Here is an 18818-nt window from a genome sequence, read left to right as displayed (position 1 = left end):
ATATATAAACTCATGATTATTTGGGAAATCACTCTATGTCAGCTTTTGAATTCATGGGTGGTGTATGTGGCATCCACTATTTTCTATTAGTACCGTGACACACTTTCTCCAGACCACGGTTCGTGGAGAATTGCTAACAATAGGATTTTCATCACCAAAACAATGAATGTGCTAAGGCGAGTGCCCCTATAGGAAAACCAGGTCAATTGAGCTTATATCAAAGGAGAAGGTGTTAGAGCTGTAGTGGGAAAAGCAGCATCAGGGGGGTAAGTGGTTTGATCCCTCCCCTTGCTGCCTGCCCTCTGCCCACCCCAATTACTTGCTCCTCTGAGGCACCTCTCCTCCCCTACTTGCTCTCCCACTTCCCTCTGGCTGCCTTCCCCCTGCCCTGTTTGGTCCACCCTGCTGCCCACTCCACACCTTTATTCCCCTGCTGTGGCCACTTACCCTTTGCAGCTCTGGTTCCAGCAGCAGACTCACTCTGGCTGGAGGCAGAGAACATATACCCCATCTTGACTCCAGCTGCAGCCCAGTCCAGCCCAGCCACACAGCAGCTGGCATGGCACTGGCAGCTTCAGCCCTGGCCTTGCAGCCAAAATCAGAGTTGCTGCCGCTACTGTGTAGCTTGGCCTGGGCCAATGGCAATATGCGCTGCATGCCTCATTCCCACAGCCAAAGAGGGACCCCAGCAGGAGTGGAAGCTGTAAGGGGAAGGTAAGCGGGGATGGGGAGCAACGACTACAGGGAGAGCAGAGGCTATGGGGAGCAGATGGCGGGGTGGAGGTAGCAGCTGGGGCTCCAACTGCAACCCCGGGCTCAGAGCCACTGCCTATGTTAAGGGCCTTTTTCCCCTCCCATGTTGAATGGATGAAATATGGTAGTAATTCTAGGCTTCTGGTTGGCTGATGGGCCAAAACAGGTACAACCCCCTTTTCTTTTGGACACTGGAGAAGGGCACACTAGAAATGTCAGAATTTAACACTCCTCCACACAGGGGACAGATCCATTCCATGGATTCTAACTCCTGTGGATTTAACATTTTCACATACCCAAATGTTAATTGACATTTTTTGATGAAAAATGGTTCTGTTTTCCAACACTTTTTATTTCTAACCCTCTCTGGAAGGAGGGGCTGAAGCTGCTAAGTTTTGTGCAATTCCATAAAGAATATTTCTTGCCAGTCACTCACTGATATCTCACAGGGGTACCTCTAAGCAACAAAACAAGTGCGTGGAGGAAGCAAAAAACTATACCTTCCACCCCAAACCAGCCCCAAAAGGAGTCAATGCAGAGGAAATATAGCTCAGCCCCTGTAACCCAGCTGAATGAACAAGATTTTAGTAGGGTTGCAGGCAAGTATAATGACAGATAAGGACAAATATATGGCACCTGGCAGCCTTGAGAGCAGAGCAGCTAACAGCAACACTGCCAAAAAGTTATCTATGTTGTCAGAAAAAAGGCAGCCCTGGCTTACACAGCCCTGAGATCAACAATGTTAGGACTGAGATTATATAACGGTTTTATACTAATAAAATATATCAGATTTACCCAAAAAACCTTGTCTGCTTAAGTCCTTAGACCAACCCAGCTACAATCAACACCCCTAAAACATGGTCATTTTCCTTCTGTGGGTTCTTTCACTTTTCCATTCTGTGGATTCTTTGTGGTATGGTTTTTGCCTTCTATAGGTATGCAAAGAAGTGACCTCTTGTAATTTTCTCTAGCTATCTGGATAACCTTAAAATTAAAATTGCATTATAGGAAGTCATGATGAAATGACTATAACTGATATTTAAGCCAAATTGTTACTATTTCATATTTTTCTGGTTTGGTTTTCTGTCCTATACTGTAACTGCAAATATGACCATTCTGTAAAATATAGCAAGAGGCGCAAAAAAAAAAGTAGTGTCCTTGTCCTGGTCACTGACTTGAAATAATAAAAGGCAGCGAAGATTTTAAGTGTTCTCTGATCCCACTTTCACATCTTAACCAAAGGATCTTTGAGATCTCTAAGCTGTTTCTAATTAGTTGTTAATAACCTCAGAGTTTTGCCGGTTTAGCATCTTCTGCATCTCATTTGATTTCCCCCTTGGGCTAAAACAATATCAAGAGGGCCAAAATGAAGATGAGATACACCTCTATGGGCCCTGTGGTAACTAGATCAGAGACATATACACATAGAAGTCCAGGGGGAAAGAACATCACTAGTTCTGTAACACATACTAACAAAAATACAGAAGTGATATTACTAAAGAGTATAATCCTGCACTCTTTAGTCAAGCAAAACTCCAATTCAGCTCCACAATTAAGTATGGACTGCTTGATTCACTCTACTGTGTCTGGAAGGAAGCTCTTTGAACTCATGAAAAAAATTCTGAAAACAGCTATAGTTTCTCTAAAAGATTCAGGGGATATTAGTTAGCTCCACCATAAAGAAGAAGAATAGCTCAGCAAGATCCAATCTCAGGTGGGTTGAGGGGGAAAAAACCCCAAATTATACGGAACTGATCTATATTTTCTCATCATTAATTACCATTTGCTACTATGAGTAACTTTGTAGTTTAGAAAGTTATACTAGTATGTATGAAAGTGGCGCCCAATTTAGAAAATGCATAAAAGCCCCCAAGGCTTCAAAGGTAATTAGTTAAAAATATAAAACTAATCAAATTGCTGAATTTATTAATTTAATGACTGCAATATTTGTGCAAACTGTGGCTATATACCTGTTTCCTATTTGTGAATAAATGAAGAAAGGGTAATGTTAGTCTTTAGTAATCCTTAGTGCAACATTTTTTATTTGCTTTTTAAAATTTGGACTCATTATAGCTATATAATTGGTTATATATCATACTAAGAACTCATTCAGTTGTAAAACATCTCCACATATTTTAACTAAGAACTGCCTCAAGGTGATGAAATAGCAGCAATACAAAATTTCAGGGTTGTAAAGCTAGACAGAAAGTCTCTTTGAAGAGCTGTTAAATCTATAAATCTCACAAACACTCTAAAATATATCTTAAAATAAAGTGACCAAAGCTTGTCATTTAAAAAGAAAAAATACTGACAATATGCTATTAGAGCATATTGACTGAGAGGCTAAAGTCACCATGATTAAAATGGAGCAATTCACTTTGAACTAACTCTAGTTGACTCGTTTAATGTGCCTGAGGATTGTCTGTGGCAAGCCCAGAGGAAATCTTTTGTGCTTCAGTTAGCAATAAAGCTTGCAAATCATTATTCTTTCAAAGACTAGCATAGATAACTGAGGGTACCAGTAATGTTTGGGCTTTTGTTTGCACTTTAGCCCCTAGGTGTTCAATATACTGTTTAAACACAGGATGTTAAAATCTTAGATTTTTTTTATAGCTGTGTTAATTGAGGCTACATGTCCTTCATTACCAGCCATTAGGATTATGTAAATGAAAATGTATAATTGTTTAGAAATTTACCATATAACAATAAATGTAATTCACAACTCAGACTGTCTGCAAATCCACCAAAGACTATCATTATTAATCAAATCTTCAGATCAACTGTTCTCTTTGTTGTTTCAAAGGGATTGGCCACATGGTATTACATTTTTTGTAATGTTTTGTGGAAATACCAAACAATCTGTTACGAACAGATGTTTTGTAATCCTTTGGTGGCAGAACAGTGGTGGGATTAGGAAGCCCTTGTGATTCTTGTTCTTCTTGCTCTGCACTGATAAACATGTAACTTCCATTACAAGTATACAGCTTGATGACTGCATATCTGGCTACACATACTGTAAAAAGCACCTGAATAGTCTATTACCCCTTCTAGGGAAACAACTGCTGTTATTTATGAGGTATTCTTACAGTGTATTTCTACACGTGAGTCATTTTCACATCCCTCACTTTTACAATTTTAAAATAGAGAAATGAATTTAAGAAAAAAAAAAAGGGCTGGGGTGGTGGGGGAGAAGACTAAATTGTTTCTTTGTTCCCCCATAGGATAAACTCCCACATTTCTAGGCTTTCATACCATTGAATTAAAAATAGTGAATTAAGGTACATAAAACTCGGGTAAAAAGCTTAATATAACTATAGTAGGTTGAAAAATCTGGAATTAAAATTCAGTCATTCATGCCAAAGTGTAATAAAAGAATGAAAACGTATGTTAGGGGTCATTTTGACTATAATGGCACCTTTGTGCCATGGAATCCAAATAGCAACAGTCATCTTATACACACCTCTCAAATGAAATAACATTAGATTTCTAGGAACTCACTTGCACACAACAAAGAATGAGGCCTATACGCATGGATTTATTGCATGCAAACACTGGGCTTGTTGAGGCAACTTATCAGTCAAAGATAGTACTCCATTTAAAGCTGCTGCAACATTAATGCTGTAGCTCGTCTCTATTTTTCAGCTAAATAGAGGTTTTCTTTTTCACATCACATAAAGTCTTCAACCAGCTCAAGCCTTCTAATAAATTGCAAACTCTGTAACAGTATATCTTCTATTATGCTGCTTGTTACTTTACTAAGACAGGAAATTAAAGCAATAAAACACTTTCAAAATGATAGGACACACTCAGGCAGTCATTTTTCTTATGTTCTAGTATTATTCTTCAAAAGACCTTTTATGATACTAATATTAAATTCTTTGAAGTTGGAAGAATCTGTTGAAATGGTTGAATTTCTAAGATATACAGCTCAAATATACCATCTACTCATACATTTATTAAAAATGAGTATGTGGTACCAAATTGAAATACACACACACAGCTAAATAATATATGGCCTGATACATTTGAGATCCACATTAGAGAGTAAATTGTGTGGAAATTTGATTTAAAGCTAAGGAAAATCTATTTTGCTTTTGTCTCACCTTACATGGCCAACTGCACACCAGATGTGGTCATTCGTATAAAACATTGGTAGCTGCAAACTGAAGCACAGAGAACCAGACAAATACTATAATGGTCACTTATGCAGCATGTTCACACAAAGGAAATTGAATCAAGCTTATGAGGCTGTGCATTCTTTATTAACCCCATAGAACAAGGTCATACAGACTGATCTTTTAATGTATGAACACTATCTGAAAAGGTTGAAAGAGATCATGTAAAAGAAAAGCAAGCAAAGTAAGACCTCAAAATATTTTAAAGAAATGTTATTGCAAACGTCACAGACAGTGATACACAAAGTGGAAAAGAAACACTTCAACGACTAAGTGAAACATAAAAAGCCTTATTTTATATTTAAGAATTAAATCGTATGAGACCTCTAGCAAAACACACATAAGGTCACAGAAACTGGTTCTACATCTGCTAACTGATTCAGCATGATGATTTAGCCAATGGAATCTCTTTCTACTATATATATATTATTCTATCATGCTGTGCTAAGCCATAGTGTGATACAGAGTAGCCCCAGAGGAGAGTAAATGTTCCTCCTCTATAATCCTGATTTCTATGGGATTTTAAGTTTCTCTCTCACTTGCTAAGCAGCTAATTGGGGGAAATTCACCCTCTTTCATTACAGCAATCAATGCCTTTACTGTTCCAAGTCTTATTTGGTTTCTATTGTGTATAATTTTAAACAATTTCCTGCTCAACAGGTGAGAGTGTTCCAATCCAATACCTAGACCTTTTAATTTATCGCACTACAACAACATGATACTTTTAGAGGCTGCACACCATTTGCCATTCTGATTAAAGTTTACAGCTTAAAATTAAAAACAAAGTCTTCTAACCTTCAGCCTTAGCTATATACAGACTTACCATGAAAATGAAAGTGTTTTATATACACCAAGGGAAGTCAAATTGGCTCTTTACTCTGTCAATTTATTTCAGTTCCACACCAATCACTTTTTTCCTCCCTTAGCACCATCTTTGCTATTTTTCAAACATTTTTCATAAATTTCCAACTATAAAATTAACTGGTCCAAGTCTTAGGTATTACCACTCAATAATGTATGTTTCTTTTCTTGTTTTGACACATTTCTTCTCTGTTGGAATTCCAAAGCAATCAACTACCTGGGGATATATACTTCTCCAGAGATCTCTCCGCTACTATATCAATTAACACAAAAGCAATTTTAGACCCCCTCCAATACATTACCTCCATCTGGTCTCCCTTAAACCTCACATGCTGGGGAAGACTTGAATTGGACAAAATGATGCTAATTTTCTAAATTATTTACAAATTAAGCATGCTCTCATTCTGTTTTCCTCATTCACTTGGTAAAGAAATCTCTTGGCTACTTAAACTCCTGGGTAATCACTAAATACCCATGACAGGTGTCAAAAAGTCCAATCACTCAGATTCATGCATGAGTCAATATTCCAAATCTGTCAAAGTATCCCTTTATTTCACTTTCCCTATGAGACTAGCTTTTCTCTCTTATTTCAAATAGGTTCTTATACCACACTATCACTGTACCATCCAAGTGTGCTAAGTAATGTGACTCATATGTCACAGGTTTGTTCTCCCCTCTGCCTCCCAGGCACAAAAGCATATGCAGCAGCATGTCCTGTTTTGGTTTCTGGAGGTGGCATGATTTTTAAAATATACAGCACGGACATTTAGATTTGAGAAAGCAAGATGGTTTAACATCCTACTGACTAACTCCATGACTCCCTATTGCTAGATGGATCAGATTTTTCACTTTTCTTTATTCCTAAGCTACAGTTTAGGAACCTCTTCATGATCATCTAGCCTTTAAAGCCAATGTATCAGATGTGATCATAATAGAAAATCTGACAGAAGATTTCATAAAATGTAATTCAGAAACAAACAAACAACTCTTCCTCTAGCATCATGAGTCACCATAAAATATTAAGGAAGGAATTCTTTCCATCTCAGCTGCAGCTACTACACACCCTGAGATTGCATACAGGGCTTGGAAAGAATCTCTAGCCAGAATGAGAAATCAGCTGAGAACATGCAAGCCTACAGCAGACAAAGTCTGTCCTATGTACAGGCCCTTGTAAGCCCAAGCATAGGGGATTGTGCTTGTGGGGAGGCCCCAGGAATCCTTGAAGTGCCCCTATTCCAGCCTGGCCAGAGTTTCTGTAGCTTAGAATGCCAATGACTGCTCCAAATTATGCCATAGGACATCTGAAACTGGACTGGGGGAGTGCAAAGGTTAACTCTGCATCTCTTCTCCCGAAATGTTTTGTGCCCTCCTTTACTGTCACTGAAAAATTACAACCACAAAGCACTACCCATTGAAAGGAAAAAAAAAAAAAATTCCTATCAGGTTTCACAGACATGTAAGATACCACTGGTCATTTTCAGTTGTTATGACTGTTTGGTAACTGGTTGTAAATACTGATCATTGGAAGGGTTACTTATAACTGAATTTTACATTATAGCAAAATGAGTGCTGCTCTATATAATCTTATTAAACACAGACCTTGAAAAGAAAACACTAAAATAGAGCCTGTGACCTACAAACCCAGATTTGAATACACACATCCTAAAGACTAGGATGGGTTCCAGTGTCCCAGATTCCACTTGCAAAATTAAAAAAAAGAAGCAAAATTATTTGAAAACATTCAGAAAGCAAAGCAGACATTATGATACATGTATTTTTGTTTTGCTAAGGTAATAAGAAAGCTGAATAGTTTAGTGTTCAGAGCAAAGGGCTTTGGGCAAAAGGATTCATGGTTATAATCCCCACTGAGCCAACCTCAGGCAAGTCATTCAGTTTCCTTCTGCTTCCATCAATCCAGCTTTAAAACTGAGTAAAAAACAGGACCTCACTGAAACCATATGATGCAAGATATGCCAAGCTATCTCTTGGGTAAACAAACTACAAAAAATATATATATATATGCATGAAGCACAGTATATAAAGGAAGGAAAATAAAGGTTCTTAATTGTTTGAGAGAGGTTGAATGGAGGCCAAATACACTGTACTGCTGACAAAGAACATTTCAGAACAGAATATAAGACATTAGATTGAACTAGGTTCATTTACTATTTAGATTTTTCACTTAATACCATTTTGTCCAACATTACATTGCATCGTATTTAAACAATAATTCAATAATTAAGAAATAGGATTTAGGACCCTTTTGGCCTCTGCAGTGGAAAACTATTCTAAGGTACTTTAGCAACTTAGCATATCATCACTTTTAAAATAGAGAGAGGTTTTTTTTCACATAAAATTAACCTACAAATCACAGTTGTTCAGTGAATTCCCCTACGCCCCCGAACATTTTGCTAAATGGATGAATATGAAAATAGCATCAGCAGCTTTAGGGTGTGATACACAAATAAGAGATAATGAAAACTAGAATTAAATTCATGGGCTGCATTTGTTTTCTCTGCATGCTTAATAGAGTCTCCCATTGTTAAAGACTCTGTAAGTAATCATAGATTTCTTATTTAGTCTGTTTGAATAAAAAGTGAGGCACTCAGTGGATTAAAATGCTACCAATTAAAAAAGTAGATAAAATATACATATATGGGGTATCAGCTTGGAATTCTTTCTGCCAGCGTGTAAAAATTACAGATGTGCTAAACATTCCAGAAATCATTCAACTTGCAGAATAAGCATGGGGTTGTCATAGGTAGCCACAGAGCTTTCTTAATATCTATCAAATGTATAGCTTAAAGTGAATGGATGGATGCATTTACTCTGCTTCTTACATGGATATATGCAGGAATTTTTGAATGCTGGAAAATTTATTCTTCTTGTGAAAACAATACTTTCTATAAGCTCTCTTCCTTGATGCTACATATATGAAATAGCTAAAAAACAAAAGTAAAGGGAATTGAAATATATACGGAACATAGATAATGTTGGTATGAAACTGAGTAACATGCATTCAAAATATAGAACACTTGAAAATTATTGGCTTGATAGATTTGGCTTGATGGTCCTGCTGGACCCACCATCTCACTCTAAACTAAGGTGGGTTCAAAGATCTCCTCAAAACGTTTGCACAGTCCTACCAAAAGGAAGAGTTTTCGCATCATTGTGACTCCTGCAGGTGGCATAGTGAATGGGGGTGGTTGAGAGGGAAGTCGCCCAGTCACCTACCCACCAGCTTGCACAGAATTGTATCAAGTGCTGTAATATGCCCAAGTTGTTATTAGACTATATTTCCACATAGGAACTTGTGAAATATAAGCTAAATAGTAGTTAGTGACAAACCTAACTTGCAAGTGATATAACGTAAAGGAAAGACAGCCTTTTCTCATTTTTCATTTCTGAATGTAAAACTGGTAGCAAGAAAGACTTGCTTGTAAGCACATGCGGATGCCTGGCATGGTAACCATTTACTGACATCTGGAAAAGTTTAAAATATCCTCTACTCTGAACTGGTGAAGCTGAAAGGGTTAAGATGAGTGGGAACAGTGGTAACTTTCTTATTTCTAAGCCAAATCTTTTCAGACATGTCACATGCACTTGTTTTCATCAAGGATTAACTGCATGACAAGTTTGAACTTTTAACACCAAGCCATTTGAGTTATGGGAGAGCAAAAAAAGGTCGCAACACTTTCACAAAACTGAAACATGTAATTTTTTCACAGCAGCAGAATTCAGAAGTGACTTCCCTTATTTTGTTCCAACTTTCCAAAATAATTAACCATTGGTCCAAGGCTAGGAACAAGAAATTCCAGCATAAATGTTTTTTTCCCCCTTGGAAGTTAAAAGGAATGAAAACAGGGCTTAGAATGCAATGGTTCATGCAACCTTGACTCTGGCTCTGCCACCCATAATACAGTTTAACACGCGGCTTAATTTGCATTCAGCTGTGACACAGGACATCTTGGAAAAAAAGAAAAGGAGAGAGCAGCTATCCAACTTCTCCAGTCCCCTCATTGAACTAGATATAGGAATTGGAACTCTTTATTCAAACTGTTTCCAGGTGATTATTTTGTCAAATTAATGGAATACCGCACCAAACTTATGAGGTAGAAAAATAGGAATATTATCTGATGTTGTCTGTCAGCATCTGAATCACAAGCAGAACAAAATTATTATGAACAGAAATACCTATTAATTGCCAATTAATTCAGTTTGCCAGTGTTCTGTTCAGTTTAGCTTTTTTCCAGGAATGATTTGAGCTGGTAAAGAAGCTTTTTGTTGGTTAAAATGCTGTTACAATCTGATTCTGAGACCTGCAGATAAGCATCGTTTGTGGAAGCTGCAGGTTTCTGAATCTTGTAGGCCTTTTTTTAATTAAATTTGTACTCTTTATATGTTCCATTTGTTTACTGATTTCAGAGGTTAAATGCTATTTCTCTGGGCTCAATGTATAGTAACAAGTTAAGACTGAATTTGTTAACTTTTAAAATTCCTCCTATTCCTGCTCAGCTTTCCTCCCTTCCACCTAAAAAAGTTTTTTGAAATTTTAAGTACAAGTATAAATGTTACAAGGAAATTGAGCTGTAAATAACATGAGAACAAGTGGAGACAGCCTCTTTTTAAAATGTCAGCAACATTTTATAAACCCAAGAGATAGCTCAGATAAGCATTCAACATTAGGGATTTTGCCCTTTGAGGCTTGCCAGTCACTGGATTCTAGATAGATAAATGTGTCTGCACGTTTTTGAGAGGTTACTTTCTTTCTGTGCTTTTCTTTTAGGTAAAGCAAGACAGTTACCTACTATTAGGTTAAGTCTAGGGGTATGCACAAAGGTAAAAGAAAGAAGAAAACATTGGGTAGCTGGGATCCAAAATGTGATCTTTCCACCCAAAACACTGCCTTAGATTTAGTATCTTTTGAATGTATAAAAGTTGACAAATATCAGTTTTTCATCACGTTGCATTTTCACAAAAATAAAAAATGTGAACTTCAGAATAATAGGTTATCAATGGTCTAGTAGAGTAGATAGTATGGTAATCAAATCTGTGAATGATATGCATCTACAACGGATCTAAAATTCTTTCAGAGAAAGGACTGAAACACACTATGATCTTTCCTTTGGAAATGAGCTAGCAATATTTTAATGATATTTTACTGGATATACATGCCAATGTTTCTCCTGACCTTTTGAGGGAAAAATGTACTTTCCCAAGCTTACATTACTCTAATCTGAATTTCAGATTGTATATTTCATGTTAATAATGACATTTTATCTTTATCTGGTTAACATTACAAAAGACTTTTTATTTACCAATTAGTGATGTTTATTCCTACATGCAATAATTAACTGTATTTCCTTTAATTCTTATATTCCTGTGCACTATGTTTCTATAATGGGTATTGCACCCCTATATCCGTAATCACAAATTTTGACATTTCTGACATTTCTATGTCATTACTGCATAGCATTATTATTTATAGTATTAGGAGAAGACATGCTCTGAGTCAGGGTGGTTGAAGTAATCCTTTAAGGACTGTTTTGAGAGAACTACTCCTGTTGCCTCTGCACCGCAAAAGTGAGGGATTGAGGCTCCAGCACTAGAAGGGGGCCTGAGTGGCTGTCACACATGCTCTCAGGCTAGATCTGGCCCACAGAACCATATGGTAAGGTCTGTGAGGCTTGGAGAGGGGCCAGGAGCTCAGAGGTATGTCCTGCCTATGAGATCCAGGGCACAAAGGATTACTGATAATGCCTGCCAGTAGCATGGAGGCAAATGACAGCTGTGTTAACCCCTACCGCTGCCATTGCCACCATAGAAGGATCTGGTCTGTGAGAAGCCCCACATTCCAGATCTGGCTTGGGGGCAGGGTGAGTTTGACATCCCTGCTCTAAAGAATTATCTTCAGTCTAATGTTCCGAATTTATAATGTATAAAGTCTTCAGTAGATAGATGATACTTACTCCTGAGTATCATTTTATTTCCTTATGATTTTTTTTATTAACACTGTCCCTGATGGATATAACACCACTGCTTCCATTTCTCCTAATGTTGTGCTTCATTTAAGCATGAAGTTATCAAGCAGCTTGCACAGTTATAGCTTGAATGATAATCGTTGGTCTCCTTAGCCCAACTGCTCTGAGTTCTCACTTTAGTTTTGGGCATGATGTAGCAAGTGTGTGATAGGCAATTTAGTGTAAGGGTGACAGAAAGATGATAACACCAGCAACAATCCTGTCAAAACACAGTACTATCCTGCAAGTGCACCTATTTCCTGCCTACAGAAAACAAATCCATTAACATTTGCTGGCTAGGAAGCCTGTTTTCCTGGCCTCTATTGATGCTTAACAGTCAGAAGACTAAGGTCCTTCATCAAAAAGCTCTTAATGAGAAGTCCCCAGCTCCAGTAATTCTGACAAGGTCAGACTCTGGAGAAGGTTGAGTATTTCCTGTACCTTAGAAGTGCTCTCTTGCAGAAGGCTGACATAGATGAAGAAATCCAACATTACGTCAAATGTGCAAGTTCAGCCTTCGGATATCTGTGGAAATGGGTGATTGAAGATCATAACATCAGATCTGAAACCAAGCTCATGGTTTATTAAGCAGTTGTGATTCTCACTTTACTGTACAGAGCTGCGACATGGACAATGTACAGGAGATACCTCAAGTCTCGTAGGGAAGTACCATCAAATCTGCCTGTGGAAGATCCTTCAAATCTAGTGAGAAGATAGACGAATCAACGTTAGCGTCCTCTTGCAAGTAAATACCACAAGCACTGAATCGATGGATGAACATCCAACATCAATGTTGCTTGGCCAGCCACATCAAACTGACTCCAGATTCCCAAAGCAAGTTTTATTCTCCCAGCTCAGTCAACACACATGCTTGACACAAGAGGGCAGAGAAAGTGCTTCAAGGATATTGTCAACGCTAACTTTGAAACCTTACAGCAACAACAGGAGATGGAAAAGTGGAAGTGGCAGAAACAGTATGTCGTGGACCGAATCCAGAATCTGGAGCCATCCACCCCAGGAAAACATGTGCCTGAAACATGTGCCTGAGTTGCAACACACTCTGTCAATACCTGATCAGCCTCATCAGCCATCTTCAGACCCACAGATAAGACGATCATAGAAGACAATCATCCTTGACTGAGATTGCCAAAGAAGAAGAAGATGAGAAGCTCTTCCCCTTGGATGCTATACTTGATATTTCAGAAATGTAGAACTGGAATGGACCGCATGTTTCATCTAGTTCAACCCCCTAAAAGTGTGGCATTCAAAGTATGACTAGAATTCAGGTTTGCTAATATCTAGACCTACCCCATAGACTCTGATGGAGCTGCTTTCATATTTCAGTCATATAGGACTGCCACACTGAAATTTATTAGTTCTTTAACATATCTGCATCGGTGAGAGTCCGTACATGAGGAATTCTGCACCTTGAAGCTTTGTCTGATCTGTCCTAAATGTGACGTGGAAATGTCAAGAATGATGCAATAACTGCATTTTTAAGTATGTTCATCAACTGAAAGCAGAGATTTAAATTTCCAATTACACTTCCTTCTCCTACTCTCCCTTAATTTCAGCATAAAAACACAGCCAGCAGCACTGGCACAGTTCCATCTTACATATACTCTACTGAATAGGGAGTTTTATGTAAGAAGACAGTTTTCTGCCCATTTCAGAGGCAATATCTTCAATAACAATTTTGTCTTTGCTCTTTAAAGATGTTCATTTGATTAGCTTTCTGAGACTCTCAACATATGCATTGCTCATACTGTGATACAAGAATCCTATAAATAGCAAATAACAACCAACCTAAATGTATGTTTCAGAGAGACAAATATCACTATAGATGTCTCATGCAAATAAAGTACATTCTAATCTGATATCCTCTTCACATATTACATTACTATAATGTAGTCTCAATATCTGAACTTAAAATAGCAATTTCCATTAGAGGACAAGTTCTTACACCACTATGCTAACACTTGGCATCTTAATCAAATCCTGCTCTATAGGGTGAACTTACAAGGCTGGCTGAGAGTGGAGGTTTCTGCATGTGTGTTTCTGCATGTGTGTTTAAGATGGCAATTCAAAATTTGTGAAAATAATGAATTTAATTCATAAGGCTTTTAAAATCCTGCTAAACAGAGTGGCAGGACCTCCAGACACCCATGCAGTAATCAACCCCTGATTTACTGCATTATGTAAATAACCACAGGCTATTCATAAAGCACTTGGAGATCTTCAAATGAAAGGCACCACTATTCAACGCCTGCTATTAAAAGTCAACATTTGCCCAGAGTTAACATAAAGGGATATCTAAGACTCTCAATATTTCAGGTTTTAAGTATAAGAGAATCCTGGTTGTGGTAAGCCTGGGGAAAGAGATTTTTTAATGACTGTCATTGTAAGAGAACACTGCTAAAGGCACACAGACCTGCTCTACAGAGAGTCAGCATCTTTACTCTTAAGATTTTTACAACTTCTGTTTTCAAGCCATTGCTCTGCTGTTTCCCCTTCAGTGCAAATTAGAGCTGCCCTCTACAAAGAGGGTTTTTCCACTCACCAGGCTCTGTGGGAGTCACCTGAACTTTTGTGCAGCTTCTCTGTGTGACTGGTGCAGGGGACTTCAGAGCTGCAACACTCTTCCTTGAAGCTGTGAGTTGCACTGTCTTTTAACTCAAACAAGCAAAAACCGGAAATTCAGCCATCCCTGATCCACCATGTAGCTCCTTCACCCCCTCTGACTTGCTGGCCCTTCCTTGACCAGTAATTTCTACTTCCTGCATCCAGACCCAGTTTCCTCACTCCTCTGAGTTTAAAAAGCCAAGTATCTCTTCCAAATCAGAACTGGCCTTCTGAGCTCCTGAAGCCTTTGTGCAAATTTCCCTGCATTCCTGTGAATGCCAATACTAACATTTGGCTTGTAAATGCCAATTGGCCTGTGTATGCCAATATCAACATTTTCAATTATGGTTTAAAATAATTTCATGAGCTGTTTTTGGTTCACAGGCAATTCAAAATGGTTAAAAATAATTGCATTTTCACATGGAGATTTTCCAGAAAGAAAAGAAAGAAAAAGAAAAAGGGTAGTGTGGGAAGGGAGAGGAAAGTGTGAGATTCCCCACCTCCTCCCATTCACCCTATGCCTTCCCAGGTCTAGCCATTGGAGTTCAAGAAATTCAGGACACTGGATTTGGGGGAGAAGGAGTGCTGTACCAAAACAGATTTTGGAGTGGCTTCAAACTACCCATGTGTGGATCTAGAATTTTGAAATGGGTGGTGAACATGGTGATGTGCGTTATGAGATATAAAACAACACATATATTTCTCCAGTTAAACATAAACTTTACTAATATGCTAGGGGACTAGGGCCATATTATTCAGTTTAAGATTGAAGCAAAGACAAATATAACTTTATTGGAATCACTTAAAAACAATCTGCGGGAGAAGCTAATATGGGGTTTGGCTGGAGGGCCAATTACTGAGTTTTGGTGAGCTGTTGAGGGTCGCAAAGGTAGCCCACCCCTTGACAAGCGCCCCACCCCCTGGTCACCATTTTGGGATTGCAAGTCCCACCCTTAACTCCTGACCTTTGCCACTGGAAGTCCCTCCCCTTCTCCCCAGAAGTACTTCTTTTGGGAGGGTTTCCATTTTATAACCAGAAAGAAAGCAAAACATACTCAAAGTCAAACACCTACTATAACATATTTTAATTTTCTTACAAAACATATTTTTGTTATTATTTGTTTTTGTGTAGTACACATAGAGGTGATTGCATAATAGTTCAAAAATAAAGTCTTAGTCTTGTATATTGTGTGTGGGGTCTTGTTGGGGGTATGTGTGGGGGTGTGTGAGAGGGTGTGTCTGTGTGTGTGGGGGGGTATAGGGCATGTTGCCATTTTGTATGTATATTGGGAGGGGGGTTGTGGGGGCAGGGAGGGGGTATGTGCAATTTTTGGGATGTGAAGGTGGGGGGATGAGGACCCCTCCCACACATTTCTCGCTATGGTGCATAGGCCCCACTGATGGTGGCAGCAGGAGGCAGCAAGCCCTCAGGGAGCATGTGGTTCATGGAAGCACTGCTGCCTGGTGGTGCACATCTCCGGCCAGAGCTGCACATGGTGGCAAAGGGTGTAACCAGGCCACCCTGCATTTATTACATGAGGCTCCCTGTGGTGTAGGTGCAGCTCCTGGCACTTGTGCACCATAGGGGAAGCCCCACGCAATGGAGCCAGGTGCCTTCCCTGCTTCCTGATACCACTGAAGCAGGGGATGGAATCCCAGCAGCTGCAGGTGGCAGCAGGGAGTGAGGAAAGCAGCCAGTTCCATCTTGCAGGGAGCATGCGAGTGCCAGGAGCTGCAGGTGCACCACGGGGAGCCCTGTGCAATAGAAGTGGACCAACCTGGCTGCAGCTGTGGCCAGAGACGTGGGCCATGAGTGCCCTGAGGGCCCACTGCCTCCTGTTGCTGCCGCAACTGGCAGTGGGGGCTGTGTACCATGAGGGGGGGAGCGTGTGGGGGGGAGGTCTTGACACTCTTCCTCACATCCACACCCTGTCCACCTGAGCTCCATATTCTTGTCTCCCCGCTGGGCACGGCCTCCATGTCAATGTTCCATCCAAGCTGCGACACATGTGCAGCCACGCAGGATTTAAAACCATGCCACGCACAAACTTATTAATGCCGTGCACCCACCCAGAGAGGAGCTGGGCTGCAGCAATGAGCTGGGTGCAGACCGTGGTGCACACGCTGAGGCCAGCACGAGATACTTACCAAAGGTAAACCCAGGCAGCCACTGGGGCTGGGGAACTACTTCCGAGCCCCGACACCATGTGCCTCCCTACTCCAATAGGTGAGGCGGGGGCTGGGGGCTGGAGCCAGAGAACTGCTCCGTTCCCCAGCCCTGACACCATGTGCCACTTGCTCCTGGAGGTGAGGCAGGGGTTGGGGCTGGGGCTGGCACCGTCCGCTCCCCAGCCCCTCCAGCTGCATATACCACCTGGGCAGCTCATCTCTTTCCTTCCCTTCACCCCTCCTATGGGATAGGCAGCCTGGCTCCCCTCCACTGTGTAAACAACACCTGCCCCCTCTCTCCCTCCAAACAAACCACACACCATTCTTGTTCTAGTTTAATACTCACCATTAGTTTTACTCAAAATCCATTATTGCAAAATCCATTACATGAGGATACTTGTCTATTGGGCTGAGTGTAGTCCAGATCCATGTAATGGATTTTGTACCTTTGGGTATGTTAGCTGTTAGGAAGAAGCTGTGATCTTCCCCAGGGCAGTGTTGCAGGGGGAGGCGGGACCAATTTGGAAACGGACCAAAGCGACACATTCATGGACCAAAGCAGCACGGTGCGCTCACGAACCAAAGCAGCATGCTCACAATTTGCTACACCTTAGAGGGAACATTGCTCCATGCTCCCACCAGACCCAGCAAAGTTCCCCACCCCTGTTCAGTTGCAGCTCCCTCTGCCCCCACTGCTTTCCTATCTGCTTCCCAAAGTGAGACTTGCAGCAAGGAGATGAGGAGCCACTGGACACGGGGGAAACCAAACAGGTCCCCCAGCAGCTGGAGCAGCATCCCTGTCCGGAAGCTGTGTGCTGGCTGGGCCAGAGCCCTTCTGCACATAAGGGTGGGAGCGAGGTGTGTAGGCTGGGTGGGGTACAATTAATTGGTGGGTGTCTGAGGGCTGGATGAAATTGTCTGGTGGGCCAGATGCAGCCCACAGGCTGTATTTTGCCCACCCCTGCGCTAACAGATGACAGAACTGCAGAACAAAGGCTAAGTATATCATCAAGACCATTAAAAAGAAGAAAGGGTCATTAATACCTGTGGAGTGAATAATATAGAAGGTAGAAGGTTTAGGTAGATTATAATGAACCATGAAGTCAATTGACTCCTCTGTACTGCATAACTAGAAATGCTGCTACCACTGCCAGGCAAGTGGTTTAAAACTTTGGGTGGACCTGGAATCCAAGTGGGGTGCAAATGCACCAGTTTATCACCCTGCCCACCATACCCACCCCTAAAATTACCTACTGCCAACAGTAAGAAAACTCTTGCCAGCTCTTCCCTAGCCACTGGTTAGTGACTGTCAGCCTTTCAAATGAGTTCCTGTGCTGCCTCTCCTCACAGAGAAAGACATATCAATTAGGTGAGAGGGAGAGTCTAATCTTGATAATGTAGACAACTGTATCCTCTGGATCATGGTGTGCATGTAAGAGGTCTAGTCAGATGCCTGATGAGTCTGTCTGTGGCCGACAAGACCAATTTGAGAGCAACGCAGCTTGTTACAAGTTTTACAGATCCATTTGTCTGATTTGGAGTCCAGGTTTACAGCATGCAGCTTTCTTCCTTCTTCCTTTGTTTCCATCCTCTGGATCAAAGCCACTTCATGTTGAGCTGCACCCAGTGCCAGATGTTCCCCCTTCAGATTGGACAGGATTCTGCACATTTCTCCCAGCTTTCTATGTTAACATTGAATGATTTCACATATTTTTGCACACATTGTGGTATCACCATAGAGGGTGACCCCACTTTCTAGAGCCCTCTCAAATCTCACTATACCAAATATTCTTGGGGATAAAGTGTCTTCCCAGTCTCCTGACATGGCCAATCCATCATAACCTCCTCCTTTTGATAGTGTTTTCTAAGTGTCAGTCCTGCATACTCCAGTACCTCTGCATTTGGTATTCTGTCTTCTCACTTTATTTTCAGGATCTTATGCAGACAACCCAAGTGGAAGCTGTTCAGTCTATTGATGTGCCTAGCATACATAGTCCACTTCCTGTTTGTGGATGACGTGGTCTTAGTTGCTCACAGTGAATCTTTCCTGCAAAATTTCTTGGGCAGATTTCTGAGTCATGCAAGAGCTTCCGGATGGCAATTAGTCTCAATAAGACTGATAATGTACCAAGGGGTGGAAGAACCAATACTTGACATCATTCTGGAAGGCAAATCTCTTGGTGCTTTTGACAGTTTTTGGTACTTGGATTCTACGATC

Source organism: Alligator sinensis, unplaced genomic scaffold (assembly GCF_000455745.1).
Source record: "Alligator sinensis unplaced genomic scaffold, ASM45574v1 scaffold315_1, whole genome shotgun sequence".
Taxonomy (NCBI): domain Eukaryota; kingdom Metazoa; phylum Chordata; order Crocodylia; family Alligatoridae; genus Alligator; species Alligator sinensis.
This window is presented reverse-complemented; position numbering follows the sequence as displayed.